Raw genomic sequence first — 25,634 nt, 5'->3', positions numbered from 1 at the left:
GTGGAAGAATCACGGGAATCGATAACAATTGCTCTTGATAAACGGATTGTCTCGACGATCGGGTCCGTTAGAGTGGCAAGGTTTGCTCTTCAGCAATGATACAAGGTTTTCTCTTACAACGCCTATTATATCGAGGGCTCTATTGTTAAGAAGCAAACACACCGTTTAAAGCCCATATAGAAACGGTAAACATAAAACACGAACGTCGCTTTAATCCGACTTGAATGCCAGTTTAAGATCCAACCAAGTTTGGAAGAGCTTCGGACCTACTTTGCCAGGTTTGATTGTTTTACTAAGAGACTCGAAATCCAACTCTCAACGTTTAAAGCTAATGAAGAGGGCCGGAGGGCCTGCTGTGCCACTGAATTGTTCGCTCCTTCGGCTTCACCTCGAATAATAAAGTTTCGAGAAGACCCGAACCAATATGCCCTAATTTTCATTCCCTAAACATCAGACACGTTCCACCGAATCGAACGACGTCAGCATCAGATGGCGACTTGCTCAAGAGTATTAAACTTCTCCACATGTATTCGAATTCATTTATATTTTAATAAAACTGTATTTACTCCCTTCGTAGAAACAGAGCTAAGCTGATGAAATAGGAGGCATAAAGCAGATTCCACATAACTGAGTTGTTTGCATCTTAATGTGCCATTGTGTTATAATGCCATGTGATTGCCGGGATTTCGACAAAGAAAGGGAAACTTAATTGGTAAATTTTCGCGATTTCCGCAACAAAGAAAATTATTCTAAACACAAGTCAGTTATCGTAATTTTTCTTCATATCTCGCCTTGTACAATAAAACCGATCACGCCTTTATTATATCTGACATTTCCGAGGCTTCCTTCACATCGAACTCGACATCTGTCCATGAATCTAGGTCAACAAAGAAATAAATTGTGCCCATAATGTCAGACCGTGACCTATACTTGAACGCAATGAAGCGATACAATTCTCGATCCGACCTTAAAAACGCGACATTTCTTCGAATTATCTTTGTTGAACCATAAAATGCGAACCCTCACACCTACTCGTGTCGCGATATAAATCCCTCGCATGCATTATAAAGTTATATTGCAGGATAAGACGAAGCTCTCCATGGGGTCCTTTTATACACAACCATTTATGAAAAAATAGAACCTCTCTGTGCCCTTTTTTGTTCGTCATTTATATTCACAGGTGAAGCAAAACGAGCGGTGCTGACTTGTAGACACTCGCCATGTAGACATGTAAAGTCTTTTTTAAAATGGCCGCAATGGGAGTTCAAGAAAACTCGAGTTTATGTTGCAATCTCTCCTGCATTTTAAATATGAGATTGGTAAATACGATCTTAAAACGTTTCACATTGGAGACAATGTCTCTGAACGTATTAAACGAGAATGATTTAGTGTGATATTTAAATTTTGAGATTAGGTTTTGCTTGTAATGCGCAAAGTCCCGTAAAATGTGGTTAGGACGTAAAGGATCACAATAGAGAAATCCTACATTTTCCTGCCGTGTTAATCTAAACGTAAAATGACCTATATTACACCAGAATGAGTATACAAAATAAAACTTAATTATGAAAACGAACAGAAAATTAGAATTAGAAAATCAGTTTTTTTATTTTACTAGGCGACCTACAGGTTCTTTGAAAATTCCCCGCCCCCGGCAATTTCCGGGCCCTCGACCAAACAACCCCGGATTAATTAATCTCAACCACACCAAAGATTATCGATATGCAACGAACACCTCCGTTGGGGTCAGTCCTCTTCAAGCATCCCGAATAAAGATCCGAAATGTCAACAACCACCCTTAATTCCCTTATCTCTCCGCACCACGATATAAATAACTCGTCTCGTCACCACTGCTACGTTTAATAAAAAAAATAATTTAATGGGACGAATTCCAGAGTAAAACTATTCCGAGTCTGGCAAACGAAAGCGTCCAGTTTGAGTCGGAAGAACGCAGAGGGTTGGTGTATCGATCTTAGGCGTAGAAGCTGTGAAGCATAGTATACGCAGTGTAATACGCGATAGGGCGTAGTATCCGAAAAGGGCTGTGACTCTGTCGTCTGGTCCTTAACCCTGCTTGGTAAAGTTTAGAGGCATAGGAGACCACGGAGGTAGTTCAAAGGGAATTAGATTATATTCGCTGCGGTTCAAGAACAATTAGGTGGGTTATTAAAGGGTTTTTACTAAGCTAACTTGTTTCAGTGTAAAGCTGCGTTTCAAGGGTAACACAATTTCCAATAACTCTACCAGGCGAGTTAAGCACACTTTCACGCAAATGGATTAAGTTATAAAACGAATAGTTCAGCAGCGCAAAGTTCGTAATGCTGTTTTGTCCGCACATTTTTACTTGCCAACTACCATAAACTAAACGTAATTAAAATACAAGAAGTTGCAAGTTTTATTTAATTGTGCGCTAGCAGAAGCGGTTGATGACATGTAGTTTCAGAAGGAAGCTGTTCAAAGCTGCAAGAACTAACGTCGACAAAGCTAACAAAAAGCATTAGCTCAAGACAAAGAAACTTAAGAATATGTGGGAGTGAACAAATTAGTTCTGGAAACAACGAAGGATCAATAAATTGCACGGAAGATTAGAGAACAAGAGGAACTATGTAAAATATGACTGTTTTAATTTAAATAGAATCAGATATATTGTATAGAAAATAACTTGTGGCGCAATAGTTATGTACATTCGAGCAAATGTAGGTAGGATTTTAGGCCTGAAACATTATTTTTTTTAGTTAGAAACTCAAGCGTTTGAGGAAAGAGAATCAGAAATGGTATAGAATGGAGACTTTCCAAATCCACGAAAACTGCTTTTCTCACTCAGAAAACAAGCTGAAAATTCGCACCCGCGCTTTGTATGTAGGTATGCATATTCTTCCCAGTAGAACCCAAACTATGAAGCAATCAAATAATGGAAATTGTGCTCAATCCACACAAATACCGCGTTCATTACTGCATCATTACGGTTTATTGGTTGCATTAAGCCTGAATATGAACATTTTCGAAGGATCATATTTAATTTTCAATTCGGTGCTAATCACTAACGAGTCTACGCCGGAAATAGAAACAATCGTGGCTGTTTGAAAATCACTTTCCTTCGTCCGTGTGAGCGAAGTCGGCGCTTAAAACTTAATCCTCTCAACAATTCAACTTGACTCTTTGAGTTTTTATGATCGCTCCAGCCACCAGTAAATAACGCCCCTGAAATCTCGACAGCAAAATATAAAATGTACGTAAAAACCTCTCAACCCGCCCCTGCTTTCACTCAACATCATTGCAAAAGCACGGATCGTGATTTGCGACATTTAAGCTCCAACACTCGAACAAGCTTCTTAGTAACGAATATCGCGCATAATCATGTCTTTTACTCGACGTTTCTCGCGATATTGGATAAAGGTGGGATAAAAGCGAGAGATTGGTTTTAGTTGAACTACTTATTTGCACTCTTTATGATTATTGCACTTTTAGAATATGACCCCGCCGTCTGCTACGGTGGCGGTGCCTTGTTCTATGTAAATGCAAGTTAGTTTTATTCAAACTCTCCAGATGGTGAAGTTATCGTAGTCGTATGATAATTTCTATTGTTTATTGAGTTGGTTAAGATTCTGCATTGCAGACGTGTTACGGCTAAACTGTGAATTTCGATTTGCATTTACCTTAAATGTTCCTCTGGACTGGAAACTCCATCTAGTAAATAAGGGTACTCCAAATGCAAACTCCTGTAAAAGGAAAACTAGCATTACAAGTCAGATCACAGTGAAATTTATTTCGAAAATAAACATTAAAGAGAATATACTTAGTTAGTTGAGTACATTATGCGGGTGGTTGTGTAGTTCACGGTTTAACAATTGCCAACAGATAATTAAGACTGATACACTGCGGGAGCAAGAGCTGGAAATGTACCTGAAAGTTATTATTATTGTTCAAGCACGAGAATTTCTGCCTTCATCTTTCTATTAAAACAAATTGATGCTCACAGTTTCAGTCGCCAACAGGAAATAGAATATATTTGGTTTAGGTTGCAGATGTCCACCCAAGATAACAAATTTTTAAATTTTCATGGAGTAATTCGATCCTGTTGCAATTGTTGCAATGTAAATTAGGTTTTGAAATATAAAAAAAAATTGTGTAAGTTCTATTAATGTAATGTGTTGAAATTAAATTTGTTTGGCACCATTTAAACACCAGTCGCATCAGAAGAAAATTTCATTTCACTTTAAACATGTGAGCTCGCACTAATTAACTACGTAAACCTGATGCATAGCAATGTTCATGTCAAAATCGGCAAATGTCAAATTCTGGGGACAATAATGCCAACCTTGTCATCTTAAAATTTTCAAACTTAATGCAACTTTAAATAAAGAAATAAACCGATTATAAATCTGAACGATTGCGTAAATATAAAAAATTAAAGAAGTAAAAGAAATACAAAATTAGAATATCTAAAAATAAATATGGAGGGAATTTAAAATGTAAAAATCGAGAGAATGTTGAAATATTCTGCGAGGCAACAATTTCAAAACAAAATTAATGTTTTCGTTTATTTTTCACACATTTTCCCTTTTTTTAATAATAAATCGATTAAAAAAGGACGAGAGTTTACCTATAGGTTCAAATTTCTCCTCATTTCCGTTAATTAATTAAAGACCAACAATCAAGGCATTTGTAACCTCAGCAGAACGAATATTTCTAATTAAGTTAAACGAGATTTTTTCTAAAAATTCTCGCGACTCAGCTCTAGTTATTTGTAAATCTGCCAATTATAATGATTTATTTACAAAACGTCAAATATTTAAAGTTCCGTCAATCTAATTTCTCACAATTTATTGCAACAGTAATTTTATTCGAATCAACTGTAATATGACCTGACAATCGACAAGAGTAATTATTCAATAATAATTTAATAGTAACAAAGATGTAACCGGTGTTGTTACAGTATGACCACACAAGTGTTTTATAAAGCAACTAAAATTTAGCGGTCATAAACATCAAGTAACTTAATTAAAATTTTGTTTATTTGCGAAATATGTAACCACACAACTATTACGCATAAAATGCTCTAAAACCTCTGTACATTTACTAATTTTCAAGATAACTATTTTTATAGGCACTAACTTTGGCGGCAGCTACGGTTATGGCCTATAAATAGAGCCACCGTTAGTTAAAACTTATCGTTAAATCCAGAATGAGAAATGTTAAAAGTACTTTAAAGGCGGCAAGAAATGGTTATTTGGAAGCATAGAAATGTTTTACCACGACTTTTGTGGGAAATTAGGAATCATTACGTTCTAAAATGGTGCAAACCGAACCTTTTCCTAAAATAATTTTTCTTGAATTTTTTACATATTAGGGTTAATTTCATCTGCAGAACATTTTAATTTGCAGTAATTAACGGCCACCCCTACGGCCATAACTCTTAAGCTGAAACATTATTATCCAATTTCCCTCGTTATTCAATACCGAAATAAGGGTAGCAAAAATCCTTCGGGAAATTTAGTAGAAAAAAATATTCAGGTGTGCCGCAAAAGCAGCCCTTTACAATTTGAAACTGGCTATTATTCAGCACGAGTATGAGAAATACGGACTTTCATTTAGGAATATTTGCAGTGAAGGGGAAAAACTGCAAGCACACACATAGCGTGTCGTTATTGTTCCCGTGCGTTTTCGCCCTTAACGCTGTCGTTTTAAATAGGTACTGCAAAACTCCTGTCGACAATACAAACACCTATTCAAACTAGCTTTTAGTGCCATGGTCGTCTGCTTTTAATAAGTCAGTAATTTCTGAATGAACTTTGGAGAGGCTGCTCCATTGTTTCCCTGGCTTTATTAAACTTCCATACGTGAATCTCTAATGCATCATCTTTGGATGCTTGAAATTTTATGACAATAGGACACGTATCAGAAACATTCTGATGAAAGTTATTGCATGTTAGTTGTCAGCTCAGTGAGCTCATAAAGAATTTTAGAGGCAATTAATACGGAATTTATGGCTATTTTAAGCGCTCGTTCCTTCTGATCGAAATGATGAGTAACGTTACCATTGCTGAAGAAGTCGTAAACCTTCCTCTATTCTCATGTCCGACCACATCTCCGATAATTTCACAAAGACACAGAACCACTTTATCCGAAAGGATGAAACGTAAGTCCGTAAGAGCTTAATAAGCACGAGATATCCTAAGCTGTCTTCGCTTTCCAATTTTCTCTGTTGTATCTGTTTCCCTATAGTATAATAGTATTACGTCCGGTCGGTTACAAAGAACCATCTTCCGTGAATAAGAAATCATACGGTATTTTACGTTTATATGGGGCCGCTGTAAGACAACGACTCCCTCAGTAACCATCACCATGTAAAGGATATAAATCTGTCGCCGGGAGCGATGAAGTGGCTATGTTAGAAAAGATGAAGTGCCCAATAATTGTGATTTTTATCGTTTAAGATTTAATTTTAAAAACATTAGACGAAAGAGTTGATGCCACGTAAACTGCTAGAAACTGTTACTTTTATTACCACAATTACTTCACTTATAGACATGTTGGCTTCATCTTTGTACATAAACTTCAAATTCTCCACAGTTTGCTTATAAAAATTGAAGACAGAGAGAAAAAATCTACAGTTGCTTTAAGTTGCAAATGTTCTAAAATTTTCATCGTGTAATTCGTTTCTGTTGCAAATGTTGCAATGGCGATGTTATGTGAATTGGGTTTTGGGCTACAAAATAATGGTGATTCTGTCAATGGTTTAAGTTTAGGGTGCAAATGTCCACTTTGGAAATTTTTAAATGATAAGGTTGGCTTTATTGTAGGTAGGTTTTGCGTATCAAGGTTAGATAATTACGTTAATTAAAGGAAATAAATTGATACAATAAATAATTAATTAATTAGTGCGAGCCCTTAAACGTGTTCTTAGTGAACTGAAATCTTCCTTATATGCGACTGCTGTTTAAAAATGGTAACAAACTTTATGTCCGACAGATTACATTGACACGATCGTCTTTTGTACTCCAAAACCTCACTCACAGAACACCACCATTGCAACACTTGCAACAACGATGAATTACACGATAAAAAATTTAAAATTTGTAACCAAATTTGAATCAAAAGAATTAATAATTGATGCAGCCCGTTTAAAATTGATACCCAACGAGTCTGTAGACAGATATATAAAAGAACTGGATATATCTAAACAGTGGCAGCAAACCAACAGAGCAACAGGAATTATCGAACATGTAATGTTGGCCTATGTTTCGGAACTGGTAAGTTTTTCTGTGCTAATTATTCAGAAGATGCTTAATTGAAGACTTTTTTTAGTCAGGGAAGTTCAAACCGTCTTCTGTGTGGACAGAAATCTCCATGTTGACAAAATGTTGCTCTCCCATGAAAATGTGAACATTTCTTCCTTTGAAGTGAAATCGTTCAGGATACTCACCAAAGCTATCCCGTATATTCACACGAGAAGAGATCAATACATTTTTAAAATATGCCCCTGAAGACTATTTGGCTGTAAAAGTAGCTGTAATTTTTTAAATTCTTGGACGTTGCAGGCGAGAGGAGCTTTACAACGTTAGTGTTAGTAATGTTGTTGACTCAGAATTGTGACAAATAAAAAAGCAGTGTTGTAAAGATTTTTTTTACGTTACTAGTGTTGTTAAATGAGCCTTAACGCAATCCGTTGCTAACCTGTTATTGTTACTATTACAATTGAGGATAAAATAAAATAATAAACCAAAGTATATTTTTCAAATTTATTAAAACCTCTCTTATTTTTTTGGTAATTCGAAGCATATAATCCCTTTAGTTAATCGTACAGCAAAAGTAGCTGGCCACTGGTGATGGGTTCAGGTGTCAGAGACGCAGCAGCATGTTGCGAAATCGGAAATCCTTTGTGGTGATTCAGTAGTCCGCGCAAATAATCACGTTGATATCAATGTTGCGTAATTAGGTGGCCCATAACACGCGTAATCAATTATAAATTTACCAACAAAAGCCAGTGGATATATTATGACATATGCAAAGTTAGAATAATGTTGTTCCCTCCAAAGCCACTATTATCGGATTTCTGTTGCATTGCTAGCCAATTTTCCCGCACAAATACACAATCGCAGTAGTGCACAAACCAGTCATTTACTATGAAGGTGAAACGGCTCGTACTAAAGTTTTTACAGACTTAACGAAAAGGCAGATCACGCAATGACATGACGGCGGCTCACGTTTTAGTGTTATTTTAAGACAGTAATTTTTATATCTTCTTCGATAAGCATCCCTCGTACACTTTGGATTATTCATGAATTTTCGTTATCAGGTTCTTCTAACCTTAATCTCTCATAAAGTGGTACTGATAACAATCGCGTGTTACTGTTGGTAAATTGATTGATTTTATTAACCCCTGTACAGTTTAACGTAAAAAGTGGCCGCCTGGACGTCTAGACACAGTTACATACGCAGCCCTGAACAAAAATTCCAAACAAAATACTCGTAAAAACAATTCCTCTTTTGCATGAAACGCAGTTAGCTCTTTACCTCCCACCTAAAGCCATTATGAAAATGAAATTAATGAGATAAACTTGAGTGAGTTGATTCGCTCCCTTTAATTAAGTCCCCAGTTCTAAAGAAATCCTCTTAAACTCTAAAATAAACAAAATGCCTTCTTTTTATTTCTCTTACTAATTCTTTATTTCTTCCCTCGTTGGAATCATAAACCCATAAAATCCCGGACGTTTTGCCTTATTTTAATTGAGTTTCTTATGATGGTAACTTCCTTCTGGGGACGATTTCAGAGCCGATCAATTTTCAATCAAAGTTGACTTAATGAAACTGTGATGAACGTACTTTCGTTTCTCTTCAGTAACAATGTGTCAACAGAGAGAATTATTCGAGAATAATTTATACTTTATGTAAATTGGAGACGGTGAGGCGTCTTTAGATGTGCGGTTTTAGCTACCATCTGTCAGAAACCCAGCTACAAAACAAGCTGCAGTCGAGATCTAACATCCGCATTTATAGACGAATTGACATAATAAGAAGATTTAATCCATCGCTGAGTTGGTATTAATTAATTAATATCTACTAATAGGAAGAGACGATTATTATCAGTCAGCTTTGCCAACTGAACGATACCGAATAATTCCACACATATCTATCAAAATTATAGAAGCAAACAAACTAATTTTAAAACGCTAAATCCACGAATTTCTCTCTGCAGTCTGCAGAAAAGTTGCGACTCGGCTATCTCCTCTTTTTCCATCACAAAACAAAATGACAGCTCATTACGCTCTTGCAGCAGACCTTATACAATTCTTTTATAGCGATTTATCTGACGCTGACATTTCACGATTACCACTGTTAAGATATGACCGAATGCAATTTAAAAACAATTATCTCTATCCAAACGTCCGAAGATAAAGTTAATTAGTTTCAAAACGAGTCGGTATCGATATTCAAGTCATTTTTATCCGTTGATTTAAACGGGATTGTTACTTTGTAAATTTACCTGTGAAAACTTGTATCTAAAAAGAATAAAAATGCTTGTTTGCTTGCACCGATGCAAATTAGCTCAGCTGTGGAACTGAATAATCCTCGCACATTTCAGATGAGTCTAAGCGGGAGGTTATTCCATTTTTCAATAAATTTAACGTTCAGCAAATATTCTAATTAACGTGGGCACAGACAAATGTCGTTATAGTCGGAGGAAACGCGCAAACTACCTATGGTAATTGCTAATTGCTTGTTTCACACTTTGACGGGTACAATTGTAGAGTGTCCCTTCACCTGGAAACGGTAATAGAATTCAACGTCGTCTTCAAATAAACAGACAAATGTATGAAACACCTGATTAGAAGAACAAAACCCATGATAACAAATCAGAAGGGTGTGGTATAGAAACCGCAATTTAGAGGACACACACTTTCAATTAACACCTTCAGCCGATTCCATTCCAGCTTCCAATCCCTGTATTCTTGTTAGTTTCGATGAAATGGCTTTATAAATCCAGAGCGGCTTTTGGGGTCGATTGAAAAATCAGGATTTTAGATTTCGTTCGGTGGCAAATGGAGCTCATTAGCTTTGATAAAAAACGGGTACTGGCAACAGATTCCGGCTAATTTTGTAATTAAATGCGTTTCGGAATCGCGACAAATTGAGAAGACAAGCTAAATACGATCGTTTTTTCATTCAAAACTTCCTGACAATTTAACAAGACTTCTTCCAAGGTGAAGATGACTGGCGTGACTCATCGACGCATTTGATAGTCCATTCTTCCGCAAATTGATATGTTCCAGTTGGTGGAATTTCGCGGAACAACCTCAACAATGATTCACATGTCGAAAGTTAAAATGGATCAAAGTCCATAAAATCTATTATGCAAATCCGTGGAAGCACACGCTGCTTGATTAGTGCCCAATGCTAATCCTTTTGTTATACTAACAAAAAAGGATAGTACGGAAAGAAAGTTCGCCATGTCTACCAAATGCATAATTATACCTCAGTTAAGCCATGCAAATCATTATTTAGACCTCAAACAATAGCCATTGAAGAAAGTTCTATCCATCCATTGTTAAAAAATAATGACACAGTTAACTCATTTCCACCAAACAAAATGCCTCCCCAAATTTGCGTGCATTCACCCGAGAAACTGCATCAAGTGAAATCTGTCAATTTGGGCTTTACCACGACAAGAACAAGATGGAAGTGTTTTCCTTGCAATTTCAGTCAAGGACATATGACGACAACGAAGCTCGTCATCTTAGATGACGCTCTCTAAATTACGCTCGTACACCACTTACATCATTCAAATCTTAATTTAATTTGGATAAATTAAGAGCTCGCAGTTGTGTGAAGCGAGGTCTGAAGAGTAAGAGATAACAATGTTTATTTAAAGCCTATAGAAACAACACGCATGTTAATAATAAATAATACAAGAATAGTACACTTGTATTTCATTCTCTGTGTAAGCCGGATGAAGATTCATGAACATAAAAGCTGAAGAGGATGGGTATGTCACATCAAAAGAGATTATGTTGCAAATGAGAGCAGCCGCGTGTCATGGAAGTGGGTTAACGCGAGTTTTTCTGAGTTTCTTGTAACTAAACAATTTCAAGTGAACCATAAAAAAGGCCCAACTTCCAAAGTAATTTCCATAAAAATGTTTGCATACCTGAACGTGGCGAAATTAACTTCACGTCGTCACCAAAATCACCGACAAAACAATAAAATATCAAACTCGCACGATCGAACAAAATCGAATGTTTTTTTTTAATATTGTAGCAACGTGCCTACGACGGCTTTAACTCGCATCAACACAATACCGTTAAAAGGTTTCCCTTTGCGATCTGGAAATTTTGGGGCAATATCCGCCACATTTTCGAGAATAACACTTCACTTTTACTGCCGTAAAATATATCCAAGAGGTCAGGATATTTAAGATTGTCTTTGAAAATACTGATCAAAAGAAAGGAGAATAAGTAGGCACCGATAAAAAAAGTTGTGGGGGAGAAACTTCAAAGGACGCCCACAAAGAACATATCTCAAATGCAATCAGGTGATGATGCACAACAACCCCAAACATAGGATGGATATTTTTTCAACACGGCGGCGGCGGCGCTTGCATTACAATATTACAAATTGGAGCTCTCGAAATTTTGTAAAAACGTTAAAATCTTTTGACGATCTCCTTCATCAGGCTCGATGCAATCTCTTTAGACGTGATTGACATCCCCCTGTAGACGGTTCTTATCAATTTTCATTAAAAAATAAGAGCAGCTTCCTTTTATACAAAACTGCACTTGAGTCGACCGGAATTTAAAGCATAAGAGTATTGAACCTTCTAATAATATTAAGATCACTGAAAGCAAGTTGATGAAAAAGCTTTTTCCGGGGCGCACGGGTCTTAAGTAAACAATTTTACACTGGTTTCTCGCCTAGGCAAAACATTTTTAAACGATAATGCAAACGTATTTGAAAAAAATTGGAGTATGAAAAAATTAGAATCCAAAAATTCTCTAATTTTGAAATTCTAGTATCTTTCTGTTTTCAAATAAGCAAAAAAATAATTTACGTTTTTCATTACAGTAATTGGCCCTCCGCGCAACCCAAAGAAGTAAACAGAACAGAAAATGAAAAAATTGGTTTTAGAAATGTCCTGTTTATTAGCTGAAGTCGTTAAACGAACTCGCGATTTTCCGATCTTTTTACATTTTCCTTTTTAGTCTTAGGATCGCTGTTCCTTTTATTAGTGAAGTTAAATTTCTAACTTTATAGTCCGGCGGAACTTTTGCGTTCATTTATTTTCCCTCATATCGTTTTTTGCATCTCTTCCACTTCGTTTAGTTCGCTGCCAGTCGTTGCTCTCTTTTTGCAGCCGATCAATCTATTTTAGCGTTTTTGTGCCAATTTCAGTTTCTTCGGATTTTTCGTTTGTTCAACTTCCCTTTGCTCGACTTTTTAAAATGTTGCAAGCTCCCTCCATTGGGGCCCTTTTTAAATCTTGAACCGCAAAATTTCATACTGTGGCTCGCTTTCAGGTAAATCCTCGTTTGGGATGAGTGGTAATATTTCTCCTGAAAGTAGCAGGATCGGTTTCACTTTACAAAAGAACAAAATAAATAACGCACGATATTAAGTTACGACATTTTCCTCGCCAAAGTGCCATATATGTATACTTCCTCAAGCCGAGATATCCTTTTCAGCGCCACCGGTAAAACTGCTAAATCATCTCGTCTTTTCATTCCACTTTTTACGCCTCAAGTTTTTATCTCGTAATCATAATCCATAGAAAAATCAGATTTTAGCGAGAGGCTTATTATAACCGTAAATTTGTTGAGCCGTCAGTTAACTTAAATTGTGATTTCTATAAAGAGCAACTGTAAAATGAATGAGACTGCACTTGCGATGGAAGGTTAAAAGTAACTAAACAGTTTGTGGTTTGAGGCGAGGAAATGCGACGTTTTAATGTTGGCAACGTGACAAATTGATGGAAGTTTTGCAAGACTACCAACGTGAAAGTAAACAGAAATAGACAAATTAACAACAAATGACGCTATAAGCTTTTATGAAAAGTCTCATTAAATAAACGATGGGAAGCTTCAACGGAACCAGAAATGTCGAAGCAATTTGTTTAAACTTTTTATGTAATACAGAGCGAGCACGCGAAATTAATTTTAACTTTCTCAGCAGCAGGAATGATTGCACGATGTAACGTGGGAATCGCTCTGTACTGAGAAGCTTTGGCACGAAATCAATAAGTTGCACGTATTTTATTGCTATATCCGCTGTTTCTTGATAATACGACTAGTATGTGCAACTTAAAGAAGACCGTAAAAGGGATAATTGCCTCTATGTGATTAAAACTTGCCCGGAAGCAATTTCTTCCGGTTATTAAAAGAAAGATCAAACACCCGAATTAATTACAGTAAATTTGTGCCATATATGAAGCATTGTATGTGGAGAAAAGACTTGCATTGTATTGGTTTCTTAATTTCATTTCAGGTTATTGACTTTTCAGAGGACGAGAAAAGGGCGCTGTCTTTAACGAGAATGCGTAAACTTTGACGGATCATTGAGTTGGAATATGCGAGCAACGATTGCAAAAATGCATTGTGAAGTCAATCGTTCACCTTACTGGTACAGTGGAACTGTAAAATTATCTTACTCATTCTGATTGGAAACGGTGCAAGCTGGTGAATCTCAAAGGCAATTTATTGTAAAAGCCGAAGCACTGCTAGTAGTGCTAATACATGTTTAATTACACATAAAAAGTTTTATGTCTTTAGTTTCTATAGGATCTTCTTGTTGCTTTAATCGTGACAGGCCTCAAAGTCATTGGGGCTCTTAGAATGGAGTGGTCAAGAGTTTTTGCTAGTTTCAGCACACTCCTTTGCAATTTCCATTTTTCTTGGCTACGACATGTTTAGATGATTTAGTTTGTCTCCAAAGTTTGGGTCCGGCCAAAATTTTTTTTCGTGCCCTAAAATGCTTAAATGTTTAAAAAACTGTAAATTTTCTGGAAATTCAAAGAATTTGAAGAATAGGAGAAAGAATCCAAGGATTTTAGAATACAAAAACTAAAAATCGTAGAATCCAAAGAGCCGGAAGCATTTTAAAGATCCAAAAATCACAAGAATTTTAACATCTGAATATGCAAATTTTGATGAAAAAGGATTATAATATAATAAAAAAATATTTCTAATATGACGCACAAACATTGTCATACATGTACACGGTCTATAAATATTCCAATATTTTTAGAGAGTGCAAATAGCATTGTTAAACTCTACAGAACACCCACAAGAAAACATTATACAGCCCCCGCAAAGTAACAAGATATTGACACATGTCGCCTCCTTTATTCATTACTAAAATAGACATGTTAATACATATTCTTTTAAAACCCGAACTAGAATAACACAACACATAAAATAAAATAAATACTTACTGAATATTTATAAACAGCGCTTTTCATTGAAAGAGAATATGTTTAGGCAAACAATGTGGACATGTTATTAAATATTTGTCGACCAATTTTGTTTAATATTACCGCGTAATTGGCAAAATAAATAAAATAATAGAAGCTTTGCATTATTGTTCTGGCAATGTTATTTAGTTTAGCGCTCGTGAACGAGGAAGTGACATTTAATAAGAAACCACCTGCTGATCAGACAGAAAATTAACAAGGTTTTTGTACGAAATGAGATTCTGTGACGGAATTCGAAATAATTAAAACAGAGCTCTCAATGTCAGGAAAGTAACGATTGGAAGGAGATAACAGTATCGAAATGAATACATTAAGAAGTCTGAGAAGGGAGGATCTAAAAACTTAATATATACTTCTTATTTCCATTTTTCATGGCAGCACCCTAAGTAATTTCGTTGAAGTGTATACGAACATCCACGTAAATGATTGAGTAAACTGCTATAAATATGTAGAAAGCGTGGGTGTAAGATAATCGTGCATGGAACATGAATTTTACCATTTAGAATTCAAAAATATGGCTCTAGGAGTGTCTTTTTCACAAATCCCATCAGCGTCTAATGGAATATTCCAAATCCAGAAGAGAACTTGGTTAACCAAGTTACGTTAGTTTATATCCCCACAAAATCTAATCAAAGTGGTATAGGATTAGAGCATTAATGAACACATCGAGCTCTGTTGGTGCATCTACTGTTCCTTCAGCATCATTATCTCCCATATGGCCGTCATCCACTTTTAGTTTGACCCAATTCCACACGTTCTGTTTATGTGGACTTCAATTCAGAATCTCGTATCGGAAATTACATCGATAGTAGATTTACCCCAGAGAATGTGGAACACTTTTCGAGAATGAGGTGTTTATAGAAACTCTTAATTGCAACAATGCACTTTGTGGGATGTTTCAATGTTATCGGGGAAATTAAAATAACTGAAATGTTAGCAACATTTATAGAAACCTCTCTAGAGCTGGTTTGTGATAAGAACGTATGTGGGCCGGAGTAAAAGAATTGCAGTGTGGAACGTCATTACCTGGGTAATGAGCGGAATTTGCGTAGTTTATTATGGAACATTGACAGGTCGTTTATCTAGTTATTACGGAAATGAGAAGTTGTGAAACTAATGTTGCATTTAGCAGTTTTGCAGACTATTTTTCAGTGTCATGGGATTCACAAGCGTTGAAAACTTTCAAACAGACTATAACCTGGATAGTTACATTACATAGCAATATCTGTTTATTCACCCAATAATTAAATAGAGGATATTGGAAATACAGAAATTGCTTCATTCCGATATAATAATGTAATATAATTTGCATAATAACAACACTAATAATGCCATAAAATTATTAAGCTACTGAAAATAAATAAAAAGAAATCCCACAAAGTATCTTGTTGAAAGGAAATAAGTTGCGCTCCTACATCGCCTGAAATTAATAAATACAGATCCTTTTGTTCTTTTTTGAGTTTGCAACGTTTCCTGATTTAAGTAAGCAAATCTTTTTATTACGAAAATTTCTAATTTTAGTTATTTATACAAATCATTAATTTTAAAAAAGCCACTTTCACAGCCTTTCTTGGTGTAGAAATTTACATGATGCATCTTCATCCGACACAAATTTATAAAATTATGCTAAATAAATTAAGAGATTTTAAAACCTTATATGAAAGCTCTACAGATGCATTTCTAAATAACTAATTAAACAATTAAAAAAACGGTTGAAGAAAATTAGTGAGCAAGTATTAGTCGTGTTCACTTCACACTTTTACTTAAAAAAATGACAATTTAACAGTTTTGCGCAGAGAAATTTGGAAAACTAAAAAATATACGCAATTAATGTATCGCCCACGATTAGAAAACATTAAGGATTCTGTAATGCTCAGCTTTCTCATCTTCTCACATTTTGATGATTAATATTTTTATTATAAGTCTGGATAAAATCCAAAATAAAGTGGTTTCAATGTGAATACTGCGAAGCCAAACAAAATATGGTACCTACCTACCCTTTGATGTGTGCTACACCCATTTTTTTGATCTGTCTTTTTTTATCAGTTAATTATTGTTAAAATTCTACAAACAAAATGCAAAAAGTTAGGTCTAAAATAGAAAAAAAAAATCAAATTTTAATTCAAGACCAAACAAAAATAAAGCAAATGCGCTTAATTTATTGAGAGATAAAAATGTCCTTGAAGATACAGATACATATAAAACAACAAATGTAAATATTTCGAATAACAAAATTGTTTAAAAAAATAGAAAAGTGCACCCATTTTCAGTTAGACTTTTCTACTACACATCTAATCGCAAAATTCTGCTACACAAAAACTTGTAATCTATGTATGAAATTTAAAATATAAAATACGAGTACCTACAATATACTCGGCAGTTTCAAAATTTATGGAGCGATAGCAGCTGTGCTACGTTGAACACGGAAGCACTCGTCGATATTTTGTAATTTTTATTTCTGTTAACAGTATATACCAGCAATTGAAATATTCCTGTCGCGTTTATAACTCGAATATATTAAACCGATTTGTAAAATTTCAGGTTTTTATTTCGAAAAAAAAAAAGATAAATGCCTTCATATTGGATTTATTTAATAGGCAGGGATTTGCACATTCAGGCAGAACACATTTATAATTAACTTATGGGATTTTGTAATTAACATAACGATTATTTACTATCGCAGACAGGTTAAAAATTTACATGTTACAATATTAGCTGCGGGCTTTTTTGTAGAATCTTTGTTATAATTAAGTCGACGTTATGATATAAATAGGTGCTCAAATTAAAGTTACGCGAAAAGAATCTAATTAAAACGTGTAAATTTGCTCACCGGTGCTTGAATTGAAGTTTCCTGTCACATAACATAAATTAATATCGAGAAATCCTATAATCACGTCATAATTATTGTGGTTGCTCGCTCTTAATTATGTGGTAACAGATCACACGTCAGATATACAAGAAAAGTGAAATTTGAACACAACTTACAGTATCCGATTTATGTAAAATACATGTTGAGCAATTCCTTTAAAGTTATAGCTTTATGTCTAGGAAACCTGCTCCAGGAAAATGGATTTATTTTGTATATGAAACATAAACTGCCTCTAATGTTATAGTGAATCGAATAAAAGTAGCTGGCAGCGTGTTCCGCTTGGATTGAAGCCAAAAATTGCGAAATTAAAACTTACAGTTTGTTCTGGATTTATTTACGATGGTAGCCAAAATTTTCATTAATGAGGCCGGATAGAAATTTCAACAATCTGCATAATAATACCGTCAATCATGATTGTATACGACTTTGATTTTTTTCCAGATTTCGGTCATTACACCCTTAGCAAGCCACAACCTCTGCGGAAACGATTTCCGGTGTAGAAAATCAGTATCACCTTCCACAGTGAAGCACCATTTACGAATTGCGACACCGGAGTTCCGGAGCAGTCTCCCGAAGAGAACCGTATGAAATTTTTCCCCGAGAGCAATTTCGTCCCGCTTGTTATTTACCAACGCTCGATTGCTCTGCTGACTTATCTCTGAGACTTTTAATGAAATCTCTATGCAGAACCGACATTTTTATTCTTAAGATTGGACGTAGCACTCAGCGGGCTTCATTGTACTAATAATGAAAGTGTTTTTTCGGAACTGCGGCCTCATTGTGCGTCTCGTAATTAAATGGGATTTTAATAGGACCACGATGAAATTGATGGCGGTTTTAAAGGGGAAGTGCATAGTGTGGATCAATTAAAAAGATGCTATAAGTCTTTCAAAGGAAGATGCGAATTAGCAATCACTGAAAGTGAAGAAGTGAAACGGGGAGGGCGAAAGAATGACTCGATTATGCTTTAATGCTCGTGCAAATGGTAAAAACGCCTGTCATTAACCGAGCGATGGACGGTTCAAAACTGCAGTGCGCTCCATTCGTTTCTGTCATTTAATAATGAAACGCAAATTGTCACAGGGGGACCTTCATTATTATTCACATTTAATAACGCAATTGTCAGTGATAGTCGCATTTTTACGTTCACAGATCATGATTTCTTATTTTTTTGAGTCATTTAATTTAGACTTAACTTATTGACATAAAACGTGCATTTTTGTTGGCAGCACTGTTAATTATCCATTTTGACACTGCACAACTAATGAAATGTCAACAATGACACAGTTGCCTAAGAATTAATGTTTAACCTCAAACTGTCAACAAGACAGACAAGACTACCAACATATTTTACTTCAGAGCCCATTTTGTCGCAGTTTTATTCGATGATAAGATATAATGTAATTTAATTGGATAATTACTTAAAATTACAACCATGGATAAAGCATTTTAATTGTTCCATCTTACATGGCCGTTTTTATTACAAGTAAATTTATATTCCACACACAAAAATGCAAATATTAAAAGTTTAAAACGAGTTTAACGATAACAGCCCGACCGCAATAAAAATAATATTTAAAAAAAAGTACTTTATTTGATTGTTCCAGTTATTATTCAACATTTTCCCATACAATAAACTTGTTTTGTTGTTTATTTCAACAGATTTCATACGTTTATATTGATTTCCAAACAGAGAAAAAGATAATACCGCTAACACATTTCTATTGTACACTTTGAATGGCTGTAAAATTAAAAATATCGGTCATAAGCCCAATAATAGCTATCGACTCATTCATTAATGCGATTGAACTATAACATCACTATCGTTACTATTTTACTAGCATTCTGTTTACTTCCGCCTCTATAAATCAATCCACAAAAATTGGAACGAAATTTTCCGTACCAGACCTCCCCAGTTTCGATTACACTATTTATATCATGAGTATATAAGTCTGTGCATTTTGTTTTTATATTACACAACATGATCTCCAGACCACACAAAATTTGAATTAAAACAACTATATAGTTAACATAAAATTCTTTAATTTACATAATTTTATTCGATTACTGTCATGAATATAATTTATCTCATGCTTGCTTGGCTTGAGATTCTTTCAAATATCATCTCATGATAATGATAAAGACTCCAACTTATGTTTCCGACAGTACTAAAATTATAATTTGGGTGTTTCCTGCTCGCGTTTTTATGTCAAACATCCACATGTTTAACTTTTTTAATTTATGTCCATACAGATGCAGCAGGTGAATTCAAGATGGTAAGTGCTTGATAACGTAAAGCTTCCAAAGTCCGGATGTATTTGTACGCCAAAACGACGTCCGCAACAAAACACAGCTACTTATAAGCTGAAAAATGATCTTGGATACCGCAGGAAGTGTTGTTTGTTCCAGTTATCTCTGCGGTTGTGTTTCAAAGTAAGCAGTGAGTCAAAAGAGACTACAAAAAGGCGATGGACTTGATAAGATTAACAAGGCGGTGCCAAATTAGAAATGACTTATTCTAATTTAACGCAAAATTGTTCTTTTGATAATTATGGCATTATTCAAGAAGTTCGAACCACAAACCCTGCAAATTCATCCCGCGGAAAAGCTCAGAGTGTCCTAACGTCTTTAAACTCGCGACTTTCTCGTTGGAAATTGTTGAGTGACGAAAGGGTGCGTTCTTTCAGCATACAATTCCATGGAACCTTATTTGGACCGGACATTGACTCCTGAATTACCAACACGCCTACAGCAGACTCGTTTTTTGCAGCGCATAAAAATTTAATTTACTTGAACTGGACTTGCACTGATTTTTACGTTTGTTGGAACAGACTACGAGTATTTCTGAAAAACACAACAGTAAAGTTGGGAATGCAGTTCTGAAGTTTGAAAGTTCCTACATTGTGTGAGCAGGTTTTGCACAATAAACCTAAAGTTGTAATATTTTGTTGGGGTAATTATTGAGTCGTAAAATGTAATTGGTGAGGGAATGTTGTATGGCTTTGTGGTGAGCCACCACAACGTTGCTTCTTTGACGACGGAATACTCACTATTTACAGCGTCTAGGTCTCACCTGCAACAGAGTAAAACTAATTGAAAGATGTGGTAAAATGAAAGTGGTTCGATTTCATGTTAAGTATATTTATTATTTAAGATATTTCCGACAAATTGAGTAAGTTTCTCGAGACCGCTGAATTATTCAAATTGTTGCAAAATAAATTTTCATTTTCATTACAGGATTAGAAAACGATAGATATAAATATAACGCTTAAGATTTAACAGTTTGAAGGATTTTGATAACGTTAGGAATAACTTTGTTACTTTACTGCGTAATTAAATTTCTTCGAACTACTCTACTGGAACAAGCTTCATAGTTGCAAAATTATATGCAAAATTCCTAAGAGGATTCTTGAATTCTCACGATAAACTAAATAATTTTCAGAGACTTGGCATTTTTAAATTGTTTTTGACGAGACAAAAATATTAAATATGCTAAAATTTACTTCTGAAGAACTCCAAATGATATTACTTTAGTTCTTAGATTAGATTTTAGGTTATTAATTTCTGAAAAAATTAACCGCATCTTGCTATCTGTCGTAGTTTCGGAAATAACAAACATTGAAAATTTCGAAGATAAAAACCAACTATCTGAAAACTTAATAGGCCATAACTCAGTTATTTGTCATCGTAGGAAGATTTTGAGCACATATTTGGAATCTGCGTGAAATTCTGCTTAAAATGAGTATAAAGTTAGCTTCAAAAATAAGCGAAATATCGTCCAAACTTAGATTTACAGGTTTAGTCGAAAAATGCTTTTTTGAAAAAATTAAATTTTTAAATTGTGTAAAATGTGGGAGCAAATTCTCAGTAAATAAAATACGAGAAAAACAATAGCAAAACCGCATCTTTCTATCGTACTTTCGGAGATATCGAGCAAAAAAATTTCTAAATAAAAATTCAATATCCGAAACTTCAGTCACTTCATTTGTTGACGTACGGAAAAAAGTCGAATAGTTTTGGATTCTGCGTGAAATTTTGCATAAAATGAGCATTAATAACTCAATTTGCTCCACAAATAAGCTAGATATTCACCGAAATATATTTGAATATATGAAAACGTTTCCAACTAAACAATGCTACATATTTTACGTTTTTATTTTACCAAACTACACGGCCACTAATTTGCAGCAATTAATGACAAAACTAAACAAAATGAAATACCAATTGAAACAGAAACAAATTAAATAATCCCACAGGAACACGTAAAAACGATATGACGTGACAGTTGCATTACCCCATTTGTCTCTTCGATGTTCGTAAAACTATAATTAATACCTACGTCATCGATAATTTGACTAAAAACACAGCCATATAAAATCGCTCATAAAACTCTCCGTTATGAAATAAGGTGTTATAACCTACTAGAACAATGGTTTGCACCACATTCCATAAAAGCTCAAACGACTTGTCCATATTTTTCGCTCTAAATCCATTTCACAATACACGTCTTATGACTGATATCAAAACTTGTATCGTCTTTTAAAGTAATATTACGTGTGATATCTGACCATCCGTCATACGAGTTACGACTTCAATGGTAACATCTTTTTCTGAGAAAGAAATATGATCGTACAACTTATGTATCGGAACTAAAAAACTTCGCGTTTCAGACAGATGTCATAATCCGCCGGAAGGCTTAAATCTAGATCCGTAAGTCAGCAGGTGTTTATGTAAATTTCAGAGATTAATTGCAGACAGAAGTGCAACAAAAAGAATTAGAGCATGGAAGTTTGGTCTCACAATGCCGACTTTCACGCAAAAATGCAATTTCGTGGCAAATTACAAATAAAAACGTGTCTCTAGGAAGTATTTGACAAAATAATAAATACGACTTTAACTGGCAGAAAATTTCCGGGCCGTCGACGTAACTCACCGTAAAATTACTCCATTTTTAAATTACTGTGAAAGTGACACGTAATTAAAGCAATAACGGCGTCGATTAAAACTATCAACGACTCCGTTAATTAAACCGAAGTGTTAACGCCCAATTAAAATTTATCACAATCAAATAGGAATCGACACTTGAAAACTGTGATAAAACTAAGATAAGATGCAGTTCCACGCATCAGACCCATCAGCCGTAATTCCAAGGCCAATAAATGGCCTAAATAAAAAATAATTAACAGCTCCACTACACGAGTTAACAGTTGGAGCATCGTGTTATTAACCAAATTGGCGAACCGGTCTCCGAGTTACATGTGATAATTGTCTTTGTAAGGTTTTAATCAAAACAAAACTCGTATTTTTCAATTAGCTCACACCAAAGACGTCGTTTTTAACCCTTAACTCTTGGAACTTGCGGAGTTATTATTACGAAGTGCGGTGTAATCTCAGATTGATTACTGCGATAGCCACCCACGGAGAAGATTAATCATCTGGGGTAGATGTAAATAAAATCCGGGAAAAATGAAATAAACAACACTTGATGACTTGCGAACGAAGCTGAGAGGAAAACGACAAATTAAAAAAGACACAATGTATTCATCTGAATGCGGCGGGTTGCAGCAAGTTTTTCCTGCTAGAATTACGAAAAGTTTAATGGACGCAGCATTGATGAAGTCTCCACATAAATTTTCGTAAACTGTAGAATAAATTTATGCATTAAAGTTATGCGTCTACTTTAACATAAGCGCTAAATTTCAATTCGGTTTTCTGAACTGAAGCTAAATCGTGTCAAGAAGGGTTTCCAGAAAATGATACATTGCGTAGGACAGAATAAAATCCATTAGCTAAACTTCCCAAGGTTCACATTTTTATCCCGAAAAAATGATCCACGCGATTTTGCAACGAAGCAATTTTTATATTTTTATTCCTCTCGATCATTTATTTCTATTTTCACTATAAACAGTTCTTTATATTTTAATACCACTGAAGAGCCTGTTCAAATTCAGCAAAAAATTTATTTCACGCTTTTCTGTTTTGACAAATGTGGGAATATTTTAGCAATCAAATTTCTATTGGATTTATGCCAATATTTTGACAGGTTGAGAGAATTTCATGGCAAAAGTTTTACTGCTGCAGCGGACTAGTAAAATGACCAAAATAAATATAAAGATATTCATCCCGATTTTTTGCCTGGTCAGATTGGAACAGAATTTTAATTTCACATTTGTTAATTTATAATTTTAATTAAATTTTCCCGCAGTATTTGCAAGGAAGAGTATTAATTTAGTGACTTTGCTGAAATAGAAAGTTTCGTTGAAAGTTTTGAATCCATTCATTTTATTATTAGTTTCTTTCTTGAACTCAAATTTTGTGTAATTTAGTGCAGTTAATAAACATATTAAAAGTAGTCCAGCATCGAAATTTCATTGTCCTAGAACTAAAACTATTTGAGTTATGGAATTTAAAAGATATTAAATATCTTGTATTGAATTGCATCCGAACAGATGGCAAACTTGACGATAGAGAAAACGAAAAGTAATCTGAAAGATATTTAATTAACACTCTCCCTACTTTACAGCCAATGAAATGGAGAGCAAAAACAACAGAATTACTAGACTGTAAATTCTAATTTTCTATATTTACATATTGAAAGAAACTGGAGTTCAATACCAACAAAAAACTGCAAAAAGCGAATTGATTTGCGTCTGCTGAGTTGCAATACACATCGGGATTGCACAAGAACTTTATTATAACCAACACATGTTCCGTTAATCTCAGGCCTATTGCAAACCGGCAAAAAAATCCAAAACGTGACACTGAAAAAAAAAGAAATTTGGAGACATTTATTGATTGTTGCAAAAACCCAAAGAGTGAAAGAGTGTCTAAAAACCTTGAAAACGTGTCATGACTTTTTCCTTCGATCACATTTCAGGAGACTTCGATAATCCTGTAAACAAGTCGAAGAATAACTGTTATGATCTCCTATAACATTAATTTTCATGTCTCCAGCTCGGATTATCTTGTATATCGTAAACATTCCCCCACAGTTGACATATTAAATTACCTAAAGAGATTTCAGGAATGAGCTTGAACCAAACTCAAAGCGACTTGTAGAGACCCTAAAATTCAACCCTACGCCACTGGTCCTGACTCTTTCCAATCCAATTATTTCTTGAAAGCTTATTGTAATTCACGTGACTGACATCAATAAAACTTGATAGTAGCCAGATCAAATTAAATTAAGTTTTACTTTTCGGACAAAAATGTCTTGCAATAATAAATTATTTTTCTTGTGATTAAATAAATTTCCTGCGCGCATTGACACGTGTTCATTTTCCCCATCCGTCAACAAGCAAAGCCGGAGGCATTACTGGCAATCAATCAAAGAAAACCGTAAAATTGCCAAAAAGAACAACCATTTAAAAAACGAAACGAATGACATATCCCGGATTATCTCGTGGTTTTGACGAGACAAGCGTGATAATAAATTACGATCTGATGAGTAATGTTTGCGCTCTGATTCCGTAATGACATTTCGGTCTGATTTAGAGGCGAAAAGCGCACTATCACCTCTTGATCTATAAACACGAACGTTTCAAAACTAAAAGGACGCATTCGTGACGCTGCGTATCGCCCGAATCCCATATTTTATTCAAAAGTTTAGATAAACAGGAATTGGCCAATTATTGCAGGAAGGATCTCCAAGTCACGTTTTAACGTTTCCTTTTCGCTGAAGTTAGGTCCATAATTATGCTATAAAATGAATTTTATGGATTTGGGATATGGTGAATGTAAAAGTGAATACAATGCAAATTGCAGTAGTGGTCTCATGCTCTCCTCATAGTGATTTGTGTTGAACCCTCTTTAATTAAGTTAGCTACCGTCCGAACCGGAACTTATTTAAGTTCCAATTTGATATTTATCTGTCTCTGTCAATATCGAGATTACACATCATCGAATACGAGTAAATCGAAGGCGGAGAAAATCCATAAAAAATGGTCGAGTTAGACAGAACCCCCACATTAATAACGGAAACATAGAATCTGTCGAAATTTTTGTCGTTTTGTGTATTTCATCCCGTTTCCAATCAGCGTCAAATGTCTGGAGAGGTCAATAAATGTCGCAGAAAAACACAAATATACGGCCAAGGTTGACAAATTATTTCCAGATTTACAAATTATAATAAACATGGAAATCTTTGTTTAATTTATAGAACCGCCTTCAAACTGTAAAGCGTCATGAAATCCAACACTGCTGTTGGAAAGTATTGTTTATCCAGTTCAACACTTTCTTCTGCTCCTGAGTGCAAAACATCAGAAACTGGTGACGAGGAAAGCAGCTTTCAGTTTCTTTCTCAGA

The 25,634-nt window shown here is 34.9% G+C and overlaps 1 protein-coding gene across 3 annotated transcripts in view; it reads right to left on the bottom strand.

Moving 5' to 3' along the window:
- Positions 1-25,634, bottom strand: part of LOC148174772 (uncharacterized) — a 137,380-nt gene that overhangs the window by 95,074 nt on the left and 16,672 nt on the right. For 2 of the 3 annotated variants that reach the window (XM_088036208.1, XM_088036211.1), the window contains exon 2: positions 3,654-3,716. The exons of the other annotated variant lie outside the window; for it this stretch is intronic. The gene's annotated coding sequence lies outside the window, so the exon portion shown is untranslated. The remainder of the gene's footprint in view (positions 1-3,653; positions 3,717-25,634) is intronic. 3 annotated transcript variants of the gene reach the window in all.

This window comes from Gnatocerus cornutus, chromosome 5 (genome assembly GCF_029298725.1).
Source record: "Gnatocerus cornutus isolate USDA-ARS CGAHR chromosome 5, icGnaCorn1.1, whole genome shotgun sequence".
Classification (NCBI taxonomy): domain Eukaryota; kingdom Metazoa; phylum Arthropoda; class Insecta; order Coleoptera; family Tenebrionidae; genus Gnatocerus; species Gnatocerus cornutus.
The sequence above is the reverse complement of the archived record's forward strand: the minus strand, read 5'-3'. Positions and strand labels throughout refer to the sequence as shown.